This window comes from Hylaeus anthracinus, unplaced genomic scaffold, assembly GCF_026225885.1.
Source record: "Hylaeus anthracinus isolate JK02 unplaced genomic scaffold, UHH_iyHylAnth1.0_haploid 27475, whole genome shotgun sequence".
Classification (NCBI taxonomy): domain Eukaryota; kingdom Metazoa; phylum Arthropoda; class Insecta; order Hymenoptera; family Colletidae; genus Hylaeus; species Hylaeus anthracinus.
Window position 1 is genome coordinate 23,069 of NW_026535264.1, and position 7,438 is coordinate 30,506.

At 40.0% G+C, this 7,438-nt stretch overlaps 1 long non-coding RNA gene across 1 annotated transcript; it reads left to right on the forward strand.

Moving 5' to 3' along the window:
- Nucleotides 1-1,087: 1,087 nt before the first annotated feature.
- Nucleotides 1,088-5,541, forward strand: LOC128893417 (uncharacterized). The gene is made up of 3 exons (XR_008461329.1): nt 1,088-1,365; nt 4,653-4,934; nt 5,395-5,541. It is a non-coding gene; the product is annotated as an uncharacterized LOC128893417 (long non-coding RNA).
- The last annotated feature ends 1,897 nt before the right edge of the window (nt 5,542-7,438 follow it).

Genomic DNA, 7,438 nt, shown 5'->3' on the forward strand with positions numbered 1-7,438 from the left:
GAATTCAGATTTTAATTAGGTGAAAGTGGTTGTGACAGATAATATAGAAAGAAAGAAAATAATATAACTAATGTAATAAAATCAAAGAAATTTAACAGTTGAGTGTCAAGACCCCAAATTAACCCTCCCTGGAATTAACAAAAATTGAGAATACTAAAAGTTGACCTAAGTGGTTAATTAACCTCTCAAGGTAGATTAATTTTTAGAAAAGTGCAGAATTTAATTACCTACTCCACGAATTTCTTTCGATCACACAAAATTCCTAAAACAATTATCAATATACCAAACTTGCATATTGATACAGATATTTCGATCTGCCACCATAATTTCGAGAATTGTTCCTAACTAATTCACTTACGTGCAATCGACGATCGAAGTCCCATGATGGTAAAGCACTCACGCCAAGGTGAGTCGTCCAACACTGAAAATGAAAATTTGTACATTTTTCATTAAATTTTGACAAGAGTATTACTAATGGATTGACGAGACTCGCAAGACGAAATTCAGTACAGACACAACCTCGTTTTGATTGCAGGTGTTTGGGGCGCGGTGCTCGCGGTATTGTTAAAGTAATTGGGGCCGAATGAGGTCGTATGTGGACTCAGTTTCGTCAGGTAAACTTCGCCGACTCATTGGTAATGCTCGCATGGAGGCGATATGAAAAATATAAAAATTTTTATTTTCGTGTTAAGTTCGACTCATTGGTAATGCAATGGGAAACATAAAAATTTTTATTTTAATACAAATTTTTATTTTAATAAAAGAAAGATAGAGGATTCTGAGATTAAAATCAATTGATCAATCAATGGTTCAAGAGGTTAAAATCAAATTCTTCAGAAACTGGGGGAATTATTAAAAATTGAATAATATAATTAGATTGGGTCGTAGAACTTCTTTCTATACGTTTATTTAAATATAAAGAACAATAAAAATATTGGCGTCTTACTGACGAGTGCAGTACAGAGATAGGCAAAACCCTAAGATTCGAATAAATCTTAAAGTTTTCCAACATGTTTGTCTCGTTTCTTTCTCTGGAAAATGTTCAGAAGAGGAAACGAGACAAACATATCGGCAAACTTCAGATTTATTCGAAATCTAGGGTTTTGCTCATCACTGGTCCAATAGCAGGCCCAGGACGAAACGCTCCCTTACTTTTCTCCTCTTTCGCTCTCCCTCCACAAGAAACAATCTACCAATGAACCTACTAAATTGTACAACAGTCACAGGTTTCCGAAGACCAGTTAAAAAATAACTAACATCATCCCTTGAAGGAGCCAAAAAACGAACGATCTACAAAAAGGCAAAACAGTAGAGGATCCGAGGATCCAAGACGAAATTGTACCCCGACCGTACGGACTAATGCAGGTATAATTAGCGTTCCCGTCGTCGCGGCGTTGTTCTCCAGTCGAAACAAATTAGACCGTCGCGCGAACGGTATAAATTTAGGAAATGTTCCGTAGGAGAGGGTGATATACGAATGGAAAAAAAGAGAGACACACACGTGCAGAGAAAAAGAAGGGCGGAAAATCGCCGTGGGGATGGGGAAAAATGTTTCTGGCACGGGATATAATGGACGCATTGCACACGACTATAATGAGATTTTACAGTGCAATTCACATAAAGCATTGGAAACAACAAAAGCCTCGGACTGGGGGAAAGGGGTTGGGCGGACGGGCGGGGGTGTAGCGCGATAAAAATGCATGCGTCTAAACACATTATTCCTACCGTGGCCCCGCTTTCGCTCGAGCACCCCCCCCCCCCCCCCTACCACCGATCCATGAATGCAGACTGTTACCCTTTTTTCCGTCGACCTCGAGCCCGCCTCTCGGCTTTTTCAAATATGCCCTCCTGGCGCGGAATCGGAGCCACGGGACCCGGCTAGCGCGTCTCATTAACGGTGCGTCGGTTTCTTTGACCGACGCGAACAGTTTATTACCACTCCACTGTCCGAAAGGACAGGAGGACGCAATAGGGACGCTTTCGATTCGGGTTAAACGGTGATTATTTTCAAGGGGGAGGGGACAGGATCAAAGGAAGGAACGATCGATTGCAGTCGATGGGTAAATAGAAGTTTGAGGTTCGAAATAATTTTTTTTGGGAGTAAGTAATAATTTGAGCTTGGTTAGTTTAGAGTAGAATTAGTAAAGAATTAAAAATTGACCTAAGCAGGTTCTGAGGTAGGTGAATTTTTAAAGAAGTGCTAAGTATAATTATTCAACCCTGCTATCGATTCGGGTTAAACGGTGATTATTGTCAAGGGGGAGGGGGAAGGATCAAAGGAAACAGTGATCGATTGTAGTCGATGGGTAAATAGAAGTTTAAGGTTTGAAATAATTTTGTTTTTTTGGAGTAAGTAATAATTTGAGATTGGTTAGTTTAGGGTAGAATTAGTAAACAATGAAAAATTGATCTAAGCAGATCCTGGGGTAAAAAATCATTTACAAACAGTTATCGTGGTATTTATTTTTGTAATAACATCAAAATTCACGAATTTCATCTAAATTTCAGAATTAAATCTTCTCAATTTTCGAGTGTAAACCACTGTCGCCCATATATGGGTGACACGGCAATCAACGTGTTGCATCTCGGAGTCTCAGCAGAAACGCTGTAAATTTGCCCAGCAGCGAATGAGTTAATTACGCGAAAATAAACATTCACCGATATTATTCGATCAACTTCATTATTTTTAAAATTGTCGTATTGCGAACCTTCTTAAAATAGAATTACGCCGTCAGACGTTGATCAGTAGGAATGATTTTCCCTATCGACGGTCGAAACACGCTCGCTAGGCAAATGTGTAATTAGCTGAGCGTAGATAAAGGAGTCGGGGGCGCGCGCGTTCGATGGACTGGTTTCAATTTTTGGAAAATCACGATGCCCGGATGGATCCCTTGGACAAACAAGCGCCTAACTCTGTCTACCTGTTTTTTCACCGAACCATTTCCGGACCTTCGACTCTGAATACCCTTTGAACGCTGTCCAATAGGGAATGGGACGCGCTTGAAAGAGCGCACGTACGGCTGGAGAGAACGGGACGAAACGAGCAACAGAAAGGGAGGGAGCAGGGCAGACAGAAGGGTTCGCGAGGCGTGGAGAACGGGAGAGGGCGGGAGGGGTGTAGGAGGAGGAGGAGGATGGGATAGTGGGAGAGGGTGGTGAAAAGAGAGAGATAAAAAATATTGGAGGGTGCGTTTTGTCGCTCCGTCGATAAATTTTGAATGCACCCGCCGGGAGAATTAGTAGCCTGTTGGGTAATGATCAAAAAAATTATAAACAAAAGATTCCACGGATGGCGAGCCTTTTTCGTGGATCAGCGAGGCAAGCGGAGAACGCTTGCGAAAAGCTTTGACGGTGGTACGGTTCCCGCCCGACCCGGCTCTCATTGGTGGCCAAACCTACGGCACTATATTTAAAAATCGGCGCGCTCTCCCGGAAACTTTCTCCACAAAGAGAAGGGGCCAACCGTATACATCGAGTTTATTAAAATCGACTGCTCGCGAATATAAACCATCAACCGAAAACGTGGCCGAGGTTTCAGATGGAAATCACGCGGATTCGATTCCCCGCTCGAGAACTCGGCGTTTTCTCCTTCGTCCTATCTGCGTTCCCATTCGGAAATTTCAATCGGGACTGGACGCAACACTCTGCGCTCGTTCATTACACCGCGGAATTTCGAGGCGCCATCGGGGTATCTTTTTCGTCGAGTATTCGTGGGGATGGATAAAGGGTGAAATGATTCTTCTAGCGACAACAGTTGGCTGGAATAACTTGTTGATGCTTTTGGGGGTTTATTGGCACTAAAGAATTAGTGGAAGGAAGTTTTGTTAGGTGGTTAGGTTAGGTAAAAGTTGAGAAATTTATTATTCAATGGCCAAACAAATTTTGTCGTTTAATGCTGTGAATTTGTATTGTTCAGGAAACTTATTATTAATATAAAAAGTTATGACTATATGCTTTGACACTTAAATTTAAAATTCTTCAAGAAGTGAAGTTAATCCCAGGATTAGTGTAAGAACTGGAAATTGTAGCTGAGACGATTCTGAACAATAGTTTCCTTTGCGAAAATGTTGAATGATGCTTCGTTTTTGAATTATTAACAAAAAACCACGGACCAATCACAGTGTGCGCTCAGCCGCGAGAGGTTGGCTCGAACCGGGCGTTCGGTTCAGCCATTGGGCCAGCCATCGGGCCCGCCTCTCGCGGCTGAGCGCGCGCTACTCAGGCGCTGTGATTGGTCCGCAATTTCTCGTTAATAATTCAAAAAACGAAGTACCATGCAACATTTTTGCAAAGGAAATTGTTGTTCAGAATGGTCTCACTTTCCCCCCATTTGGCTTATACTAATTCTGGGACACCTTGTATATAGAGTAGCCATTTTTAACCCATTCATTGTCAACTGCGATGCGGCTCGTAGTTTAAATAGATTGCAATTATTCAAGGGATAAGATTATAGCCTTCTGACTCACGAAATATTTTGCAAAAGAAGATGGCAAATTTTCTTGGTAAAACAACAAATTTAATATGACTTTTTATTATAAGAAGAATAACCTAGACTACACATCTGTATTAAATTTTGGCGTCCAAGGCAAAACGCTTTAAATTTGCCTGCAAGGGAATGGGTTCAGGGTTAACTGAAGGGTTATCTGTTTCAGCAGGTACTGTGACACTCGTTGGGAAACAGAAACTCTTTGGGTAACTATAGCCATGAATTATAGCAGATCCATGATACCAATCAGACGACGAACAGATAAAATCTTACACTTCGAATGGAAGCAAACTCTCAAACTGTTAAATTAGAGCATAAAGGAAATTAAGATGAAATGAAACAAAAATTATAATCGTCGCAGACTCTGGTGCGTGTTAAAAGAACCTAATAAAATAAATAAAAAATAAGTAGTGAACCTACATAAGGATACATACATAAGAACCAAAAGGTAAGATGAGATAATTATAATTAAATAAACTAATTATGTAAAAGCATTTATCGATAATAAATCATTATGACCGAGACATATTATAGTGAAAGTCACCTACTTTTTACTTACGCGACATATGGCGAGGATCGGTTCTTTGCTGTCAGCGTTTTTAAGTAGTGTCGAGAAAAACGGTTAAAGTTAGACACCACGACACCGCGCGAGCAACCGTGTATAATTTAATAAAGTTCGCTACTGATATTCAGTGATTAGTTTAATCTCATCACGTACCTCGCTAAATACGAATAAGAATACCAAAGAATAAACTCAGCCACCTTTGTGCCAAACCGTGTTAATCTATTGTTTGGAGCTGGTAGCTTGCGATTCGATATAACCATAAACGAAAATCAAATTAATTTAATGAAATTCTTATAATAATATTACAAAACGTTTTTAATATCAGGATAATTTTTAATTTCAGGATAAATGGATGGAAACGAATGCTGTATCAATTAGAGTATAATAAAACTTCGAGTATTTTCGAAGACACTCTGTAAGAGGCGCGTGACTATCCCCACCATTTTTTTCAGATTAATTGCTTGGAAGAATCCTTGGGGGTAGGGTACCATCCCTCAATTGTAAGACGAAACGCAGGAGTTTATTATACTAAAGGAATTGAAGAGAGTTTATACGTAATAAAAATACCAAGCTTTCGATTTTATTCTCGAGAAGGCTTGTTAATTAAATGGTTGTTCAATTTCACTCGCCCTGTAAGTGGCATGGCTGTGCTTGCATTTTACTCTAGCATTGGATTATTATTTTTCAAAACATCCTAGACTAATTAAAATCTCAGTACATTAAAATACAGCTCCAACAAAATTTAATTTTTGTATAAAGATGTACCAAACAATATAAAATACTTCTGCAATTACTAATACTTTTAACTCTTTGCACTTTGTTACAAAGCCATTTTGTTACAGAATATGCTAAAAAGAATCATGCATTAAATAATGTAGCATAAAAAGCATGTAATTTATTGCAATGCTACTTTTATTTATTTGTTCGTGCTACTTGAATGGAAATCTGCAAGGAAGTGTACGCTTTTGAAAATCTTAGAAACACATTATTAATGTTTATTTATTAAATCATACAATATATAAAACACCGATAACATAAGTGAAAATAAATGATATCACGAAAGGACCGAAGAACTTTCTTAGAAATGTAAAATAAAACTAAGATGAACATGAAATTTCGGAACTACAAAATAAAACGCATCAGGCGTTCCTATAAACGCCCTCTAAAGAATAGTGGCGCGAAACTTTAAATTTACCTTATTTCTCTACCAGAGAATGTACTCTAGAGACTTTATCTTATCTATCAAAATCCTCAGGACTCCAAAGGGTTAAAATCCAACTCATCCACCAAAAGTTCCCAGAAACAAAAATTTTCTGCCCCCTCCCCTCGTCGAAAATTTTCGATGGCGTTTTCGCAGTGAATAATTATTCACCGTGGAAAAAGATCTCCCGTCGTCCCAAAGAAAGATAAATTCCTGTGACACGTCGATTCGAGCGGCCAGAATCGTTGCCAAACATCGACGCAGTTTTTCTCCGGGGCTGGCGACCCAGAATAAAAAAAAAAAAAAATCCATCGACAGCCGAATTCCCCCAGCGAATCTGTCACACTCCCTTTAGCCGTCGTTGTAGAACGAAGCTGACGCTCGCGTTCGCGCGCACACGATCGTCCCCTTTTCGCTTCTGCCGGGGAACACGAGCCAACAACGCTCGCCGGAACTCGCGTAAGCACACGCGCAACTCTCGCACACAAGCCAACTCGAACGTGCGGCAACCCCGGGTGCACACCAACGCGTCGCGATTCGGCTACTAACAAACCCAATAAAAATAATGCACTTTCGCGCATTTGCAAATGAACGTTGTCATTTTATTTCGACGGGAACGAGTCACGTGGTGCGCCTGGGCTGACAACGGCTCCCGCCGCTGATAATAATTATGGATATTGAGAATGGTTATCGCTGACGTCCCGCGTATTAATGCCCCGGCCGACTCGCACCCCGATAAACAAATTTGCCGTGGTCGCGTCTATGAACGAACGGCGTCTAATTTTTGCTGGTTACCCCCTCTCCGCCAGAAATTCGTCACTTCGAGCCGTGAATTGTCGAAGATTGGTTTGTTAGGCATTAGGGGATAGGGATACTTGAAGATGGAATTTCAGGAGTGGATTTGAGAAATTGAATCAGCTTCTACGATGCTGGTTAGAATAGAAATTAAAAATAGAATAAAAGAAGTTAAAAATAGAATTTTAGATCTAGGTTAGGTCTGAGTTAGGTCTGGTTTTTTATTGAATTCGAAACATTGAATCGTCTTTTATGCAGAGTTTTAAAAAATGCAATATTCTTTACCAAACAAACTAATAACTGGTGGCAATTCCATTACACATTACAAAAGTAATGACTGGTTCATTACAAATTGAAGAAGTAATAGATAATCGGTGTGTGAATACAAATT